This window comes from Mobula hypostoma, chromosome 28 (assembly GCF_963921235.1).
Source record: "Mobula hypostoma chromosome 28, sMobHyp1.1, whole genome shotgun sequence".
Classification (NCBI taxonomy): Eukaryota; Metazoa; Chordata; class Chondrichthyes; order Myliobatiformes; family Myliobatidae; genus Mobula; species Mobula hypostoma.
Window position 1 is genome coordinate 33352609 of NC_086124.1, and position 17198 is coordinate 33369806.

General features: G+C 49.3%; 1 protein-coding gene across 2 annotated transcripts in view; it reads left to right on the top strand.

Moving 5' to 3' along the window:
• The first annotated feature begins 1805 nt into the window (after positions 1 to 1805).
• Positions 1806 to 17198, top strand: part of LOC134339150 (catechol O-methyltransferase A-like) — a 38195-nt gene continuing 22802 nt past the window's right edge. Inside the window, exon 1 of one of the 2 annotated variants that reach the window (XM_063035520.1) lies at positions 1806 to 1958. The gene's annotated coding sequence lies outside the window, so the exon portion shown is untranslated. Of the gene's footprint in view, positions 1959 to 4261; positions 4454 to 17198 lie in introns of those variants that run through there. The other variant, XM_063035519.1, reaches the window with a different exon arrangement.

Genomic DNA, 17198 nt, shown 5'->3' on the forward strand with positions numbered 1-17198 from the left:
GTGAAGTGTCTTTGGAATGATACCAGTTGTAGATACTACTATTGGGACAATGTATACCCTGTTCATGTTCCATAGTCTTTCAATTTCCCCTTTTAATTCAGCATATTTCCGGTGTTTTTCATTATTATTAATATTATTATTATTATTATTACTATTTTATTTTCTCAGCTCAAGCTAAATAATAATTATTATTATCATTATCTTCTTTCTTTTTCTATTTGCACGGTTTGTTGTCTTTTGCACGCTGGTTGTCTGTCCATCCTTCTGGGTCTTTCATTGATCCTATTGTGAATGCCAAGAGGTTAAGGTGTCAGTCTAGTGATCTGAAGGTCATGAGTTCAAACCCCAGCTGAGGCAGCGTGTTGTGTCCTTGAGCAAGGCACTTAATCACACATTGCTCTGCGTCGACACTGGTGCCAAGCTGTATTGGTCCTAATGCCCTTCCCTGGGACAACATCGGTGTCGTGGAGAGGGGAGACTTGCAGCATGGACAACTGCCGGTCTTCCATACAACCTTGCCCAGGCCTGCGCCCTGGAGAGTGAAGACTTTCCAGGTGCAGATCCATGGTCTCGCAAGACTAACTGATGCCTTATATTGTGAATGCCCACAATGAAATGAATCTCAGGGTTGTATAAACCGACATATATATGTACTTTGATAATAAATTTACTTTGAATGCTACTTTATTATCTTGTGTAACAAGATGAAGAGCTAAAACGGCATTTTCCCTTAGTGGATGGATGAGGGTGAAGAGTCTGGTCCTGTTTCTGTGTACAAGGTCTGATGTTGTGAATTGATTTCTCCTGTTCTTGTGATGTCTACTTGTGGGCAGTTTGAGAAGATCTCACTCTTGCAAATTTCTACAAATGTCTGTGGAGAACGTTAGTCTCAAGAAGGTGACATCAGTCATCAAGAATCCCCTCTATCTGAGACATGCCCTCGTCTCATTGCTACCATCAGGGAGGAGGTACAGGAGTCTGAAGACACACACTCAATGATTCAGGAACAGCTTCTTCGCCTCTTCCATCTGAATGCCCATGAACACAATTTTGTTATTCCTTCCCTTTTCACTATTATTATTTGTAATTCATAGCAATGTAGGACAGTGACAGAACAGTGCAGTCACACATATACAGCTAGAATGCCTGAGACTTCTGCACAGTTCTGTTATGCATTGCACTGTACTGCAGCCTCAAAGGAAAAAAACAAATTTCATGACAGTTGTGAGTGATGGTAAAACGTGATTCTGATGAGGGTCTCTATTGTGGACAGAGTGGGAAGGGGGCAGGGAGAGGGGAATCACGGTTGGGAAAAGGGGAAGGGAGAGGTGAGGAGGTGGGAAACACCAGAGGCAGTGACCTTGCTGGCTGTCTGCATCTGCACCACCTCCTGGGCCTCCTTCTCTGGCACCTGTCCCACACCCCTCCCGCGGCGCTCCACCCTCGCCATGCCCAACATCCTTTGCTCTTGCCAGATTTACCAACTCGCTCTCCGCTCCACGTTGACAAATACACGACTGTGTAAAGCCCTGAGGCAGCCTGGATGTGTATGTGTGTGTACTGTACTGTACAAAGCTGCAAATTTCCCGTCCTGTGCAATAGTGATAATAAACCAGATTTTGATCGCGAGAGTAATCAACAACTCCAGTAAATTCTCCATTGCCCTTCCCCAGAGCAAGAATAGTGCCAAACAATTCTTGCGACATTTGCAAATGGTTAAATGGAATTGCCTTCCCTCGTACAACTATTAATATTCATGTCAGGTATTTCTCATCAGAACTGTCGGTGAATATATTCACTGTGGAGTGAGGTGGGAAAATCGTCACTATGCATCTTTTCAGTATTCAGCATACCTTTCCAGCATTTCCTTAAATCAAAACAAATCTTGAAATATTTATATGTCCCCGGCGTCAGCATAAGAACACAGATACCTCTGATGAATGCTGATTTATTAATGGGTATGTATACAAGTCAGATGCTATCAAGATTATTGATTGACGGTGTGAGGGAGCTGGATTATCAGTGAAGATGTAACAAGTTTCACAGGTTGCTGTGGGAGAGGGGTCACTGAGGGACGGTGTGAGGGAGCTGGATTAACGTCAGTGGGGATACAGTCAGTGACACAGGGTGATGGGGGAGAGGGGTCACTGAGGGACGGTGTGAGGGAGCTGGATTAACGTCAGTGGGGATACAATCAGTGACAGGGCGCTGTGGGAGAGGGGTCACTGAGAGAAAGTGTGAGGGAGCTGGATTAATGTCAGTGGGGATACAGTCAGTGACACAGCGCTGGGGGAGGGGGGTCACTGAGGGAAAGTGTGAGGGAGCTGGATTAACGTCAATGGGGATACAGTCAGTGACAGGGCGCTGGGGGAGGGGGGTCACTGAGGGACGGTGTGAGGGAGCTGGATTAATGTCAGTGGGGATACAGTCAGTGACACAGCGCTGGGGGAGAGGGGTCACTGAGGGACGGTGTGAGGGAGCTGGATTAACGTCAGTGGGGATACAATCAGTGGCACAGCGCTGGGAGAGAGGGGTCACTGAGGGACGGTGTGAGGGAGCTGGATTAACGTCAGTGGGGATACAGTCAGTGACACAGGACACGGGGAGAGGGGTCACTGAGGGACGGTGTGAGGGAGTTGGATTAACGTCAGTGGGGATACAGTCAGTGACACAGGGTGCTGGGGGAGAGGGGTCACTGAGGGATGGTGTGAGGGAGCTGGATTAACGTCAGTGGGGATACAGTCAGTGACAGGGTGCTGGGGGAGGGGGGTCACTGAGGGACGGTGTGAGGGAGCTGGATTAACGTCAGTGGGAATACTGTCAGTGAGACGGTAATGGGAGAGGGTCACTGAGGGGTTGTGTTGGGGAATAACATTAAATATAGTTTGTATCATGGGACAGCAGTCGCTGAGTCACTGACACAGGGTGCTTGGGAGAAGTGTGTGAGTTTGATGTAGTAGATGTGAAACTGAATAGAGATTTATTTCGTAATGCTCATTGAAACCGTAGTGTATTGAACGCAGGGATAGAGTGGAGATGGTATGGCTGTTTTCCATAGTGGGGGAGTCTAGGACCAGATGGTGCAGCCTCAGTGATTCCTTTAGAACAGACATGAGGAGACATTTCTTCAGCCAGATGGTGCGAATCTGAGGAATTCATTTCCACTGGCGTCTTGGAGGCCAAATGATTGGGTAGAATTAAAACAGAGTTTGATATGTTCTCCATTCTGTGAAAAGATTAGATTAATGTATGCATCATTTCTGATATAATTAATCCAAAAGCACCATGTACAAAACTTATATTTCAACTCCCTCTGACCTTCAGCCATTGTGTTCAAAGTATGACAGTGTTCTTCGCTTCCTCCCTCCTTGTGTGGCAATGATTCCTGTTGGAAGGTTTGTGAGTAGAACATAGAATAATACAGGCCCTTTGACCCACAATGTGGTGCCGACCTTTTAGACCTTAAGGTCATAAGACATAGAAGCAGAATTAGGCCATTCGGCCCATTGAGCCTGCTCTATCATTTCATCATGGCTGATCCCATTATCAACCCCAGTCTCCTGCGTTTTGCCCATAACTCTTCATGCCCTGACTAATCGAGAACCTATCAACCTCTGCCTTAAATATACCCACTTGGCCTCCACGACCCTCTGTAGTAGCGAATTCCACATTTTCACCACCCGCTGGCGGATGAAATTCCTTCCCATCTCCGTTCCAAATGGACGTCCTCTATTCTAAGACCCTCTGGTCTTAGACTCCACCACTATAAGAAACATCCTCTCCACGCCTGGCAGAGCGTTCCCTGCACTGCCTGCTCTCTGCGGAAAAAAAAATTATTACCGCTAACGTCCTGCAATCACCTTAAAAATTACGTCCGTGTTGTATGTTAGCGAGGACTTCGTCTAGTTCAGGGCTCCCAACCTTTTCAGGCCATGGACCCCTACCACTAACAGGTTGGCAACCCCTGGTTTAGTTTGTGTTTGAAACTCACAACAGGTTCCACGTGTTTTTTTTTTGCGACTGCCTGTCTCTCAAGATTGTATGTTGTAGAGATACGTACTTTGATGAAGAACAACTGTTGGTTTAAAATCCTTCCCCCTCCCGTCCAGTGCTGGCTAGTTTGTACCATGAACCACTAAACCAACGGTAGCAAACATAATCCTCTTGTGAAGCAGTTCGTCACCCTGCAGGCTTCTGTACAATCGGGTATTTGTTTCTGATCTCGAGTGATTCGCTTTCCCGTTCCCTTGATGACCCAACCATAACACACCAGCCAAGTGCGCTGGAGCGGAGCCACGCAGAATCCCTGGCCGTTCCTCGCTGTGGCTCACTGATTTCCAACATAGCCGCAGCTGGAAAGTTGCTGGTGTTTCTCCTGTGTTGGCCGGCGAGAGAGAGACTCTAGAATCACTTCTCCAGTAACCATCACCAGAGAGCAGGAAGTCATTCAGAAGTAAGTCTGTCAGAAACTGAAAGGAAATGTTTTTTTTAACCCATTACGGACTGTGTTCTGCACACAACAGGTAGCGTTGACCCTCACAGGTCAGAGTTTGGAGTAATGGATGTTAATGTTGGAATTGTATAAGATGCTGGTGAGGCCTAATTTGGAGTATTGTGTGCAGTTTTGGTCACCTACTTACAGGAAAGATGTAAATAAAGTTGAAAGAGTACAGAGAAAATTTGCAAGATTGTTGCCTGGACTGGAGGACCTGAGTTGTAAGGAAAGTTAGGACTTTATTCCTTGGAAGGTAGAAAACTGAGGGGAGATTTGAGAGAGGTATACCGAATTCTGAGGGTATAAACAGCATAAAAGCAGCAGGCTCTTTCCACTGAAGCTGAGTGGGACGACAACTGGAGGTCATGTGTTAAGGGTGAAAGGTGAAAAGTTTAAGAGGCACATGAGGGGAAACTCTTTCAGTCAGAGGGTTGTGACAGCGTGGAATGAGCTGCCAGCGCAATTGGTGCATGTGAGGTTGATTTTAACATTGAAGGGAAGTTTGGATTGGTACATGGATGGTAGCGGTGTGGAGGGTTATGGTTCCAGTGCAGGTTGATGGGACTTGGCAGTTTAAAGGGTCTGTTCTTTGCCGTACTTGGCTAAGTCGCTGTAATTTTCAGAAATCTGCTTCTGAAATTTGTACTTCCTTGGCTCTGTATTTTGTCGTCTTTAAAAACAACTTCCTCACCCCGGTACGACGAAACCATTTAACAGCCAGTGAAGTAATTTTGCAGATTGGTCACTTTCTCTGCAACACTTGGCAAACATACAAGATGCCTCAGATAGCAACAGGATTTAATTTATTTATTAAAAACTACTGACCCAGATAGTCAGGCTTACAGGACAGCAGGCGATAAGCCTGCGGTTGGTAGACATTAAGTCTGGGGACGCAGGAGTTTCTCTCCTACGCAATGTCTTAACCAGTTGCCCTCAGCTGATAGGAGCTGCAAACTGTTTTAAACTCCATCCACAGCCTCTCACTTCTGGGCAGGAGGTCTTCACAGGAACTGCTTTAAAGGTTGTGTCGCCGGTCTTAGGACAGATGTGCAAAGCCTGTGTTGTGTAACAGCGGATGAAAATAAACCCTTGGGTTTGGGTGGCATTGGCTCCTTTCAAGTCCCTGTGCAACGTTGATGTGGAACTGGTTGGTCCCTTCCCCTCCTCTCACAGTTTCATGCATCCCCCGACCATGGTGGACCATGTCCTGTGGTCCTCTAGCATGGACAATGGTTGCGTATGTGGTCCAGGCGTTCATCGACACCGGGTTTTTCTGATCGGTACCCCATCTGACCATGGTCCCCAGCTTACGTCAGACCTCTGGGCCACAATGGCCCAGAACCTTGGTGTTAAATTTCACCCTATTACAGCTTTCCTGTGCTAGCAAATTCACTGTTCCTTATAGGTTGCTGTGAGGGCCTCCCTGGTGGTTGAGTGGAGGCACGGTCATCTCCTGTGGGTCCTGCTGGGGCTTAGAACAACTCCAAAAGAGGGCCTGCAGTCCTCTGCAGCTGAGTTGGTACGGGCAGCCACTCAGGGTGCTGGGTGAGTTTTATTGCTGATGCTATGACCTCCTGGTCAGCAGCACAGCAACGTTCCACCTCCTCAGTGAACTCAATACCTCTTACACCTCTTCCTACCTCACATCGTGGCACACAGAACTCTTGGGTTCCAGTTGACCCATTCTTGTCTGCCAAGATGCACATCAGCACCCACTTAAGCCCCCTTATGATGGCCCGTTCCACATTTTGGACTTTTATCGTAGGTGGGAAGGGTAAACCTTAAACCTGCTGGATGGTTCCCCTACCATACTTCCGACATCACAGCTTGACCATCCTTGTGCGTGTCAGTACCACCCCTGGGTGAGCCAGAGGCACCCACTGTTCCTCCAACCAAGGCACATAGGACCCAGCCAGGCATGAGCTCCAGTCAAGCTCTCAATGACAGCTTTGGTAAATTCTGGGAGGGCCATGTAGGGTAATGTACTGTGCAACAGATGACTCGTTGTTCATAATAGAAACTGTTCTGTATAATTCGCCAACACCGTTATGGAGTTTTTGTGTTCACTTTAAGAGATGGTGTCTGAGGTGGTGACATCAGGGTAAGGGTGGCTGCTTTTGGTTTGTTCGGAAAGGGCTGAGGCTGTTGTTAGCCGCATAAATCGACTCTCTCACGTTTGATTCACAAGATCCTACACGCGCATGTGACCAATTAATGGATCTCCCACCTGGCACTTATCCCTGTAAGCGTAAGTGCTACACCTGTCCCTACGCCTCCTCTCTTGCCACCATTCAGGGCCCCAGACAGTCCTTCCAGGTGAGGCAACACTTCACTTGTGAGTCTGTTGGGGTCATCTATTGCATCCGGTGCTCCCGGTGCGGCCTCCTCTACATCAGTGAAACCCGACGCAGATTGGGGGATCGCTTCGTCGAGCACCTCCACTCCATCTGCCAAAACAGACAGGATCTCCCGGTAGCCACCCACTTCAACTCTGCTTCCCACTCCCATTCAGATATGTCCGTACATGGCCTCCTCTACTGCCATGATGAGGCTAAACTCAGGTTGGAGGAGCAACACCTCACCACGTCTAGGTGGTCTCCAGCCCCTTGGTATGAACATAGAATTCTCCAACTTCCGGTAATTCCCTCCCCCTCCCTTCCCCTATCCCTATGTCACTCTGCCCCCTCCCCCAGCTGCCTACCACCTCCCGCATGGTCCCGCCTCCTTCTACTACCCATTGTGTTTTCCCCATTCCTTCTTCACCTTTCCTGCCTATCACCTCCCTGCTTCCCCTCCCCCACCCCTTTATCTTTCCCCTTACTGGTTTTTCACCTGGAACCTACCAGCCTTCTCCTCCCCACCCTCCTCCCACCTTCTTTATAGGGCCTCTGCCCCTTCCCCCTTCAGTCCTGATGAAGGGTTCCGGCCCGAAACGTCGACCAATCTTTTCCACGGATGCTGCCCGACCTGCTGAGTTCCTCCAGCGTGTTGTGAGTGTTGCTTTGACCAATTAACCTACTAACCGATACGTCTTTGGAACATGGGAGGAAAGCCTCGTGGCAATGGGGAGAACGTACAAACTCCTTATAAACAGTGGCGGGGATTGAACCTGGGTTGTTGGCGCCGTAATAGTGTTAAACGAAACAGGCAGATCATGTTTTGGATGCCGGTCCGAGGAACCTATCAGGGCCCCTCCTGTACCTTTCTTCCAGTGTTGCTTCAGTTCCATATAGCGCCATGGTAACTCCCTCCATTCATCTGTCACGGTGTGCCCTGGCATTGTCAGAACTCAAGTGTGGCGGAGAGATGGACTTCGATACAGGGACGGAGACCAGAGTTTATTCATGATAATCCCAACAGAACATCAGTGGCCTGGCTGAACGACACCACGAGACGTAACATTCTCAAAGCTAGGACTCTGTGACGAATACTCATCAGGTATTTAAATAATACAAGTAACAAAGAATCTGAAATAAACTTAACAAGTTCAAAGAGAAAACACGGCAGGAGACTGCATTACAAAGAACGAGTTGCTTGAAAAAAACCACAAGGAATTCTAAATGATTAATGACTGTTATTAAACAACAATGAACCAATTCATGTGCTGTAAAGACCTCAGAGACAAGCTGTAAGGCTCTCTGTACAAACCCGGAGTACCCCCTTCCCTATGGCCGACACTCAGTCTGGAGGAACTTGGAGAACCTTGAGACAGGGAGAACACTGAATAAACCTGGGAAACCTTGAATACTCTTCAGAAACCTGGAGGGCCATGGGAAACCTGGGTAACCTCGACAGCATGGAAAATCTTGAGATCCTTGGTGACCTCGACAACCCTGAGAACCTCAACGACCTCGACAACCCCGGGAACCCCAACGACCTCAAGAACCCCGAGAACTTTGAAACCCCAACGACCCCAGCAACCCCGGGAGCCTCAATAACTCTGACAACCCCGAGAACCTCAACAACCCCAACAAGCCCGGGAAGCCCAACTGCCTCGAGAACCCCGAGAACTTTAATGACTTTGAAACCCCAAGAACCCCAACAACCCTGACAATCCCGGGAACCCCAACGACCCTGACAACCCCGGGAGCCTCAATGACCCTGACAATCCCGGGAACCCCAACGACCCTGACAACCCTGAGAGCCTCAATGACCCTGACAATCCCGGAAACCCCAACGACCCTGACAACCCTGAGAGCCTCAATGACCCCGACAACCCCGGGAGCCTCAATGACCCCGACAACCCCAGGAGCCTCAATGACCCCGACAACCCCGGGAGCCTCAATGACCCCGACAACCCTGGGAACCTCAATGACCCCAACAACCCTGAGAGCGTCAATGACCCCGACAACCCCGGGAGCCTCGATGACCTTGACAACCCTGGGAGCCTCAATGACCCCAACAACCCTGAGAGCCTCAATGACCCCGACAACCCCGGGAGCCTCAATGACCCTGACAACCCTGGGAGCCTCAATGACCCCGACAACCCCGGGAACCTCAATGACCCCGACAACCCCGGGAGCCTCAATGACCCCAATAATCCCGGGAACCCCAACGACCCCGACAACCACAGGAGCCTTAATGACTCCGACAAACCCGGGAGCCTCAATGATCCCGACCATCCCAGGAGCCTCAATGACCCCGACAATCCCAGGAACCCCAACGACCCTGACAATCCCGGGAACCCCAATGATCCCGACAACCCCGGGAGCCTCAATGACCCCGACAACCCCAGGAACCTCAATGACCCCGACAACCCCGGGAACCCCAACGATCCCAACAACCCCGGGAGCCTCAATGACCCTGACAATCCCGGGAACCCCAACGATCTCGACAACCCCGAGAGCCTCAATGACCCCGACAACCCCGGGAATCTCAATGACCCCGACAACCCCGGGAGCCTCAATGACCCCGACAACCCCGGGAGCCTCAATGACCCTGACAACCCCGAGAGCCTCAATGATCCCGACAACCCCGGGAACCTCAATGACCCCGACAACCCCGGGAGCCTCAACGATCCCGACAACCCCGGGAGCCTCAACGATCCCGACAACCCCGGGAGCCTCAATGACCCTGACAATCCCAGGAACCCCAACGACCCTGACAACCCCGGGAGCCTCAATGACCCCGACAACCCCGGGAACCTCAATGACCCCGACAACCCCGGGAGCCTCAATGACCCCAATAATCCCGGGAACTCCAACGACCCCGACAACCACAGGAGCCTTAATGACTCCGACAAACCCGGGAGCCTCAATGATCCCGACCATCCCAGGAGCCTCAATGACCCCGACAATCCCAGGAACCCCAACGACCCTGACAATCCCGGGAACCCCAACGATCCTGACAACCCCGGGAGCCTCAATGACCCCGACAACCCCGGGAACCTCAATGACCCCGACAACCCCGGGAACCCCAACAATCCCAACAACCCCGGGAGCCTCAATGACCCTGACAACCCCGGGAGCCTCAATGACTCCGACAACCCCGGGAGCCTCAATGACCCTGACAACCCCGAGAGCCTCAATGATCCCGACAACCCCGGGAACCTCAATGACCCCGACAACCCCGGGAGCCTCAACGATCCCGACAACCCCGGGAGCCTCAATGACCCTGACAATCCCAGGAACCCCAACGACCCTGACAACCCCGGGAGCCTCAATGACCCTGACAATCCCGGGAACCCCAACGACCCTGACAACCCCGGAAGCCTCAATGACCCTGACAATCCCGGGAACCCCAACGACCCTGACAACCCTGAGAGCCTCAATGACCCTGACAACCCCGGGAGTTTCAATGGCCCCAACAACCCCGGGAACCTCAATGACCCCGACAACCCTGGGAACCTCAATGACCCCGACGACCCCGGGAGCCTCAATGACCCCGACAACCCTGGGAACCTCAATGACCCCGACAACCCCGGGAGCCTCAATGACCCCAATAATCCCGGGAACCCCAACGACCCCGACAACCACAGGAGCCTTAATGACTCCGACAAACCCGGGAGCCTCAATGATCCCGACAATCCCAGGAGCCTCAATGACCCCGACAATCCCAGGAACCCCAACGACCCTGACAATCCCGGGAACCCCAACGATCCCGACAACCCCGAGAGCCTCAATGACCCCGACAACCCCGGGAGTCTCAATGACCCCGACAACCCCGGGAGCCTCAACGACCCCGACAACCCCGGGAACCCCAATGATCCCGACAACCTCGGGAACTTCAATGACCCCGACAACCCCGGGAGCCTCAATGACCCCGACAACCCCGGGAACCTCAACGACCCCGACAACCCCGGGAACCCCAACGATCCCGACAACCCCGGGAGCCTCAATGACTCCGACAACCCCGGGAGCCTCAATGACTCCGACAACCCCGGGAGCCTCAATGACCCTGACAACCCCGGGAACTTCAATGACCCCGACAACCCCGGGAGCCTCAATGACCCCAACAACCCCGGGAACCTCAATGACCCCGACAACCCCGGGAACCTCAATGACCCCGACAACCCCGGGAGCCTCAACGATCCCGACAACCCCGGGAGCCTCAATGACCCCAACAACCCCGGGAACCTCAATGACCCCGACAACTCCGGGAGCCTCAACGATCCCGACAACCCCAGGAATCTCAACGATCCCGACAACCCCGGGAGCCTCAACGACCCCGACAACCCTGGGAGCCTCAACGATCCCGACAACCCCGGGAACCTCAATAACCCCGACAACCCCGGGAGCCTCAATGACCCCAACAACCCCGGGAGCCTCAACAACCTTCAGAACCCCGGGAACCTTGGCAAATATTGAGAACCTGGAGAACTTAAATGCATTTCTGCAACTGTATTTACTCAGGAGGCAGACACGGCGTTCATAGACACCGAGCGAGGAAAAATGGGATCAACTTCGTGGACTCTACAGGTGGAGATGTTTGATGCAAATTAGGATGGATGAATCCCAAGGGTGTTCCCTCAGATCCAATGGGAGGCAAGTGCAGAAATTGTCAGGGCCCCAGCAGAGATATTTAAATCATCCTCAACGACAGCTGAAGTATCGGAGGATTGCAGAATAGCCAAAGTTGTTCCGCTGTTTAAGGAAGGCTCTGTAAATAAACCAGGAAATGATAGGCCGGTGAGCCTGACATCAGCAGTGGAAAAGTTATTGGAAAGTATTCTAAGGGACCAGCTATGTAAGTATTTGGACAGACATGGATTGATTAAGGTTAGTCAGAATGGCTTAGTGCATGGCTGGTTATACCTAACCAATCTTACAGAGTTTTTCGAGGAAGTAACCAATAAAGTTGATGAAGGCAAGGCAGTAATGTGGTCAACATGGACTTCAGGAAGGCATTCGACAAGGTCCTGAAGGGGAGGTTGGTCAAGAAGGTTCAGTCACTCAGCATTCAAGATGAAGTAGTAAGTTGGATTAGACATCGGCTTTGTGGGAGAAGCCAGTGAGTGGTAGTAGATGGTTGCCACTCTGGCTGGAGGCCTGTGACTAGTGGTGTGCCACAGGGATCAACGCTGGTTCCATTGTTGTTTGTCATCTATATTAGATTAGATCAGATTCAACTTTATTGTCATTGTGCCGAGTACAGATACAAAGCCAATGAAATGCATTTAGCATCTGACCAGAAATGCAAAGAATAGTGTTATTTACAAAATCACTGCGAATAAAAAGTAAGTGCTAGAGCACACAAATATAAAAGTACTGAGACAGTACAATATGGGTGCAATACTGCTTAGCGCTGTGATGTGAGGTTCAGCAGGGTCACAGCCTCAGGGAAGAAGCTCTTCCTGTGCCTGCTGGTGCGGGAGCGGAGGCTCCTGTAGCGCCTACCGGATGGGAGGAGAGTAAAAAGTCCATGGTTAGGGTGAGATGCATCCTTGATAATGCTTTTCACCCTGCCCAGGCAGCGTTTATGGTAGGTGTTCTCAATGGTGGGCAATTGGGTGCCAATAATCCACTGGGCAGTTTTCACCACACGCTGGAGTACTTTGCGGTCCGATACGGGACAATTGCCCTACCACACTGAGATGCAGTTGGTGAGTACGCTCTCAATGGTACAGCGGTAAAAGTCCGTCAGTACCCTGGGACAGAGGTGAGCTTTCTTGATGCTCCGCCGGAAATAAAGGTGCTGTTGTGCCTTTTTGATCAGGATGGAGGAGTTCAGGGACCAGGTGAGATCCTTGGAAATGTGGACACCAAGGAATTTGAAGCTTGATACATGCTCCACTACAGTTCCGTTGATGTAGATGGGGACGTGAGTGTGACTCCTGGCATGCCTGAAGTCCACAATGATCTCCTTGGTCTTCTGGGTGTTAAGGGCCAGGTTGTTGTCAACACACCATGCAGCCAGGTGCTGAACCTTGTCCCTGTAGGCCATCTTGTCATCCCCTCTGATCAGACCAACCACCGTGGTGTCGTCTGCAAACTTGATTATTGAGTTAGAACCATGTAGAGGAACGCAGTCATAGGTGAAAAGGGAGTACAGAAGAGGGCTCAGCACACAGCCTTGAGGCACGCCGGTGTTCAGGGTGAGAGTGGAGGAGGAGAGGTTGTCTAACTTAACTGATTGGGGTCTGTTAGTCAGAAAGTCCTTGGTCCAATTGCAGAGGGATGAGCTGATACCAAGCTGGTGAAGTTTGGCGATCTGCTTAGAGGGGATCACAGTATTGAATGCTGAACTAAAGTCAATGAACAGCATTCAACGATCTGGATGATAATGTGGTTAACTGGATCAGCAAATTTGCAGATGACACCAAGATTTGGGGCGTAGGGGACAGTGAGGAAGGCTATCAAGACTTTGCAGAGGGATCTAGACCAGCTGGAAAAATGGACCGAAAAATGGCAGATGGGATTTAATTCAGACAAGTGTAGGGTGTTGCACTCTGGTAGAACCAACCAGGGTAAGTCTTACAGTGAACGGGAGGGCACTGAGGAGGAACAAAGGGATCAGGGAATACAGGTCCATAATTCATTGAAAGTGGCATCGTGGATTAATTAATTAATTAATTGTGGTGCCGCATGGAATAGGCCTTTCTGCCCCTTTGAGCCATGTTGCCCTATGTAATCCTAGCCTAATCATGGGACTTTACAATAACCGTTTAATCTACCGAACTGGTACATTTTTGGACTGTGGGAGGAAACCCACGCAGTCACGGGGAGAACGTTTGAGCTCCTTACAGGCAGCAGCGGGAATTGAACCCAGGTCACCTGTACTATAAAGCGTTGTGCTAACCACTACGCAATATGGTTGTAAAGTAAGCTTTTGGTACATTGGCCTTCAGAAATCAAAGCACTGAGTATAGGAGATGGGATGTTATGTTGAGGTTGTGTGAAGGGTCACATGAAGTATTATGCGCTGTTTTGGTCACCTGCCTACAGGAAAGAGGTAAATAAGGTTGAAAGAGTGCAGAGAAAATTCACAAGGACGTTGCTGGGTCTGGAGGTCCTGAGTTGTAAGGAAAATTTGAATAGGTTAGGACTTTATTTCTTGGAATGTAGAAGATTGAAGAGAGATTTGATAGAGGTATACAAAATTATGAGGGATATAGATAGCATAATTACAAGCAGTCTTTTTTCCATGAAGGTTGGATGGAATTACAACTAGAGGTCATGGGTTAAGGGTGAAAGGTGAAAAGTTCAAAGGGAAGATGAGGAGAAACTTTTTTCCACTCAGAAGGTCATGAGTGTGAGGAATGAGCTGCTAGAGCAAGTGGTGCATGTGAACTCGATTTCAATGTTTAAGAGAATAGGTACATAAATGGTAGGTGTATGGAGGGCTATGGTGGTGATGCAGATTAATAGGAGTTGGCACGGATTAGATGGGCAGAAGTGTCTGTTTCTGCATGACTTTAGGGCTCTAACTTAGACCCAGGAAAAGCTTTGAATGTTGACAAGAGAAGTTCAGAACATGGACTCAGATTATGGACTTGAGAAACTCAGAACGTAGACCAGAGATACTTGGAATGTGAACTTGAGAATAGATTACATTCTCACCTGAAGCCGACTGATGTGAAAATGTCGCTGGGCCCATTACTTGGCGGGGTCCTTCTGTCACCGTGGGCGAGCAATGTTGGAACCCAACTGCGGAGGAAAGACAGTGTAGAGACGGAGACCAGAGTTTATTCATGACAATCCCATCCGGTAGGCGCTACAGGAGCCTCCGCTCCCGCACCAGCAGGCACAGGAAGAGCTCCTTCCCTGAGGCTGTGACACTGCTGAACCTCACATCACAGCGCTAAGCAGTATTGCACCCATATTGTACTGTCTCAGTACTTTTGTATTTGTGTGCTGTAGCACTTTTTTTATTCACAGTTATTTTGTAAATAACACTATTCTTTGCATTTCTGGTCGGATGCTAACTGCATTTCATTGGCTTTGTATCTGCACTCGGCACAATGACAATAAAGTTGAATCTAAATCTAAATCTAGAACATCAGTGGCTTGGCTGAATGGCACCGCGCGATGTAACGTTCTCAAAGCTAGGACTCTACGATGAGCACGAATCAGGTAACACTTATCAAATAAACTTAACAAGTTCAAACAGAAAACACCGCAGGAGACTGCGTTACAAAGAATGAGTCGCTTGAGAAAAAAATCACAAGGAATTCTAAAACCGCAAACATGAGGAAATCTGCAGGTGCTGGAATTCCTTGTAACACACATAAAAAATGCTGGTGAACGCAGCAGGCCAGGCAGCATCTCTAGGAAGAGGTACAGTCGACGTTTCGGGCCAAGTCCCTTCTTCAGGACTAACTGAAAGAAGAGCTAGTAAGTACTAGTGTGTTACAAGGGATTCTAAATGATTAATTGTTAAACAATAATTAGCCAATTCAGGTGCTGTAAAGACCTTGGAGCCCAACGCTGTCCGGCTCCCCACACAAGCCCAAAGAGCTCATCACGTTGTAAGTGTACACGGATCTGAGCTGAATATTTCATAAGCATGGAGCAGCATCTATGGGAAGGAGGAAACAGTCGATATTTTGGGCCGAGACCTGCTGAGTTCCTCCCGCACTTTGTTGCTGTAACATCTCATGTTTGAAAAACGGTTTTAGCACTCTTACACTGAGAGTGGGACCGCTGACTGTTAACACAGTGACTAATCATCAGTCCTCTTGTATCTGCCTTTGACTACAGGTCCTAGTCGAGTCAAGGGCTCCCTTGGCTGCGTTTATTTTTTATATCAATTCAGCCTGGAATAGGCCCTCTGAGCTGCACCGCCCCACAATGCCCAACCAAGCTGATTTAGCTCAGGACAATTTACAATGACTATTTAACCTACCCGGTACATCTTCGGACTGTGGGAGGAAACCGGAGCACCCGGAGAAAGCTCACACACTCCATGGAAACACCTTGCAGAGGATGCTGGGATCAAACTCCGAACTCTGAGCTCTGATGCCCTGAGCTGCAATAGTGACACACTACTGTGGCACGCATCCTGGCAGTCAACTGAGTACAGCCCAGCCCATCGCAGGCAATGCATGCTTAGAGGTCATGCTGCCACAAGAAATCAGCGTCCTTCATCAAGGACTCACGCCACGCGTGCTATGCCCTCTTCGGGCTGCTACCATTGGGCAGGAGGTACAGGAAATTTAGGCCCCATACTACCAGGTTCAGGAACAGTTATTACCCCTCAACCATCAGACTCCTGAACCGATGTGGATAACTTCACTCGCCTCAACTCTGAACTGATTCCACAACCTATGGACTCACTGTCAAGGGCTTGACAACTCATGTTCTCAATATTATTTATTTTTATTTATTTGTATAATTTGTCTTCTTTTGCACACTGGTTGTTTGTCAGTTTTTATCTCTAATTTTTCATAGATTCTCAAGTATTTCTTATCTTTCTTGTAAAATGCCTGTAGGAAAATAAATTTCAGGGTAGTATGTGGTAAGTAAACACACTTCAGTAAAAAATTTACTTTGATTTTGACTCTCAGTTCCAATCCCTCACCTGTGCTGTGCTCCTTTTATGACTTGTAAAGATTCTGCACGACATCTAAAACTTTGACAAACTTCTGCAGATATGTAGTGAAGAGTGTACTGACTGGCTGCATCACGGCCTGGTATGGAAACACCCCAATGGCCTTGAACAGAAAATACTACAAAAAGTAGTGGATACGGCCCAGTCCGTCACGGGTAAAGCCCTCCCCACCATTGAGCACTTCTACACGGAGCGATGTCACGGGAAAGCAGCGTTCATCACAGGGTCTTCAACCCCCCAGACCAGGCTCTCTTCTCGCTGCTGCCATCAGGAAGAAGGTAGAGGAGCCTCAGGACTCGCACCACCAGGTTCCAGAACAGTTATTACCCCCCAACCAACAGACTTCACTTAACTGTCCCATCATTGTACCCACAACTGTTCAAGGATTTTTCATCTCACGTTTTCGGTATTTATGGCTTAGTTATTTTTTTTTGTATTTCACGTTTGTTTAACTCTTGGATATTGGCGCTTGTCCATCCATTGGGTGAGGTCTTTCAATGACTTTATTGTTTTTCTTTGTATTTATAGCGAACGCCCCCATAAAGTACTGTGCAAACGTCTTTGACACATAAATGTATATAGCTAGGGTGCCTAAGACTTTTGCACAGTACTGTATTTGTTACTGCGGAGCGGAGAGCGACTTTGTAAATCTATTAATGTAATATTTACCCTTCTTGTTTTTTTTCACTGTTTTAATGGAGGTCGGGATTGAGGA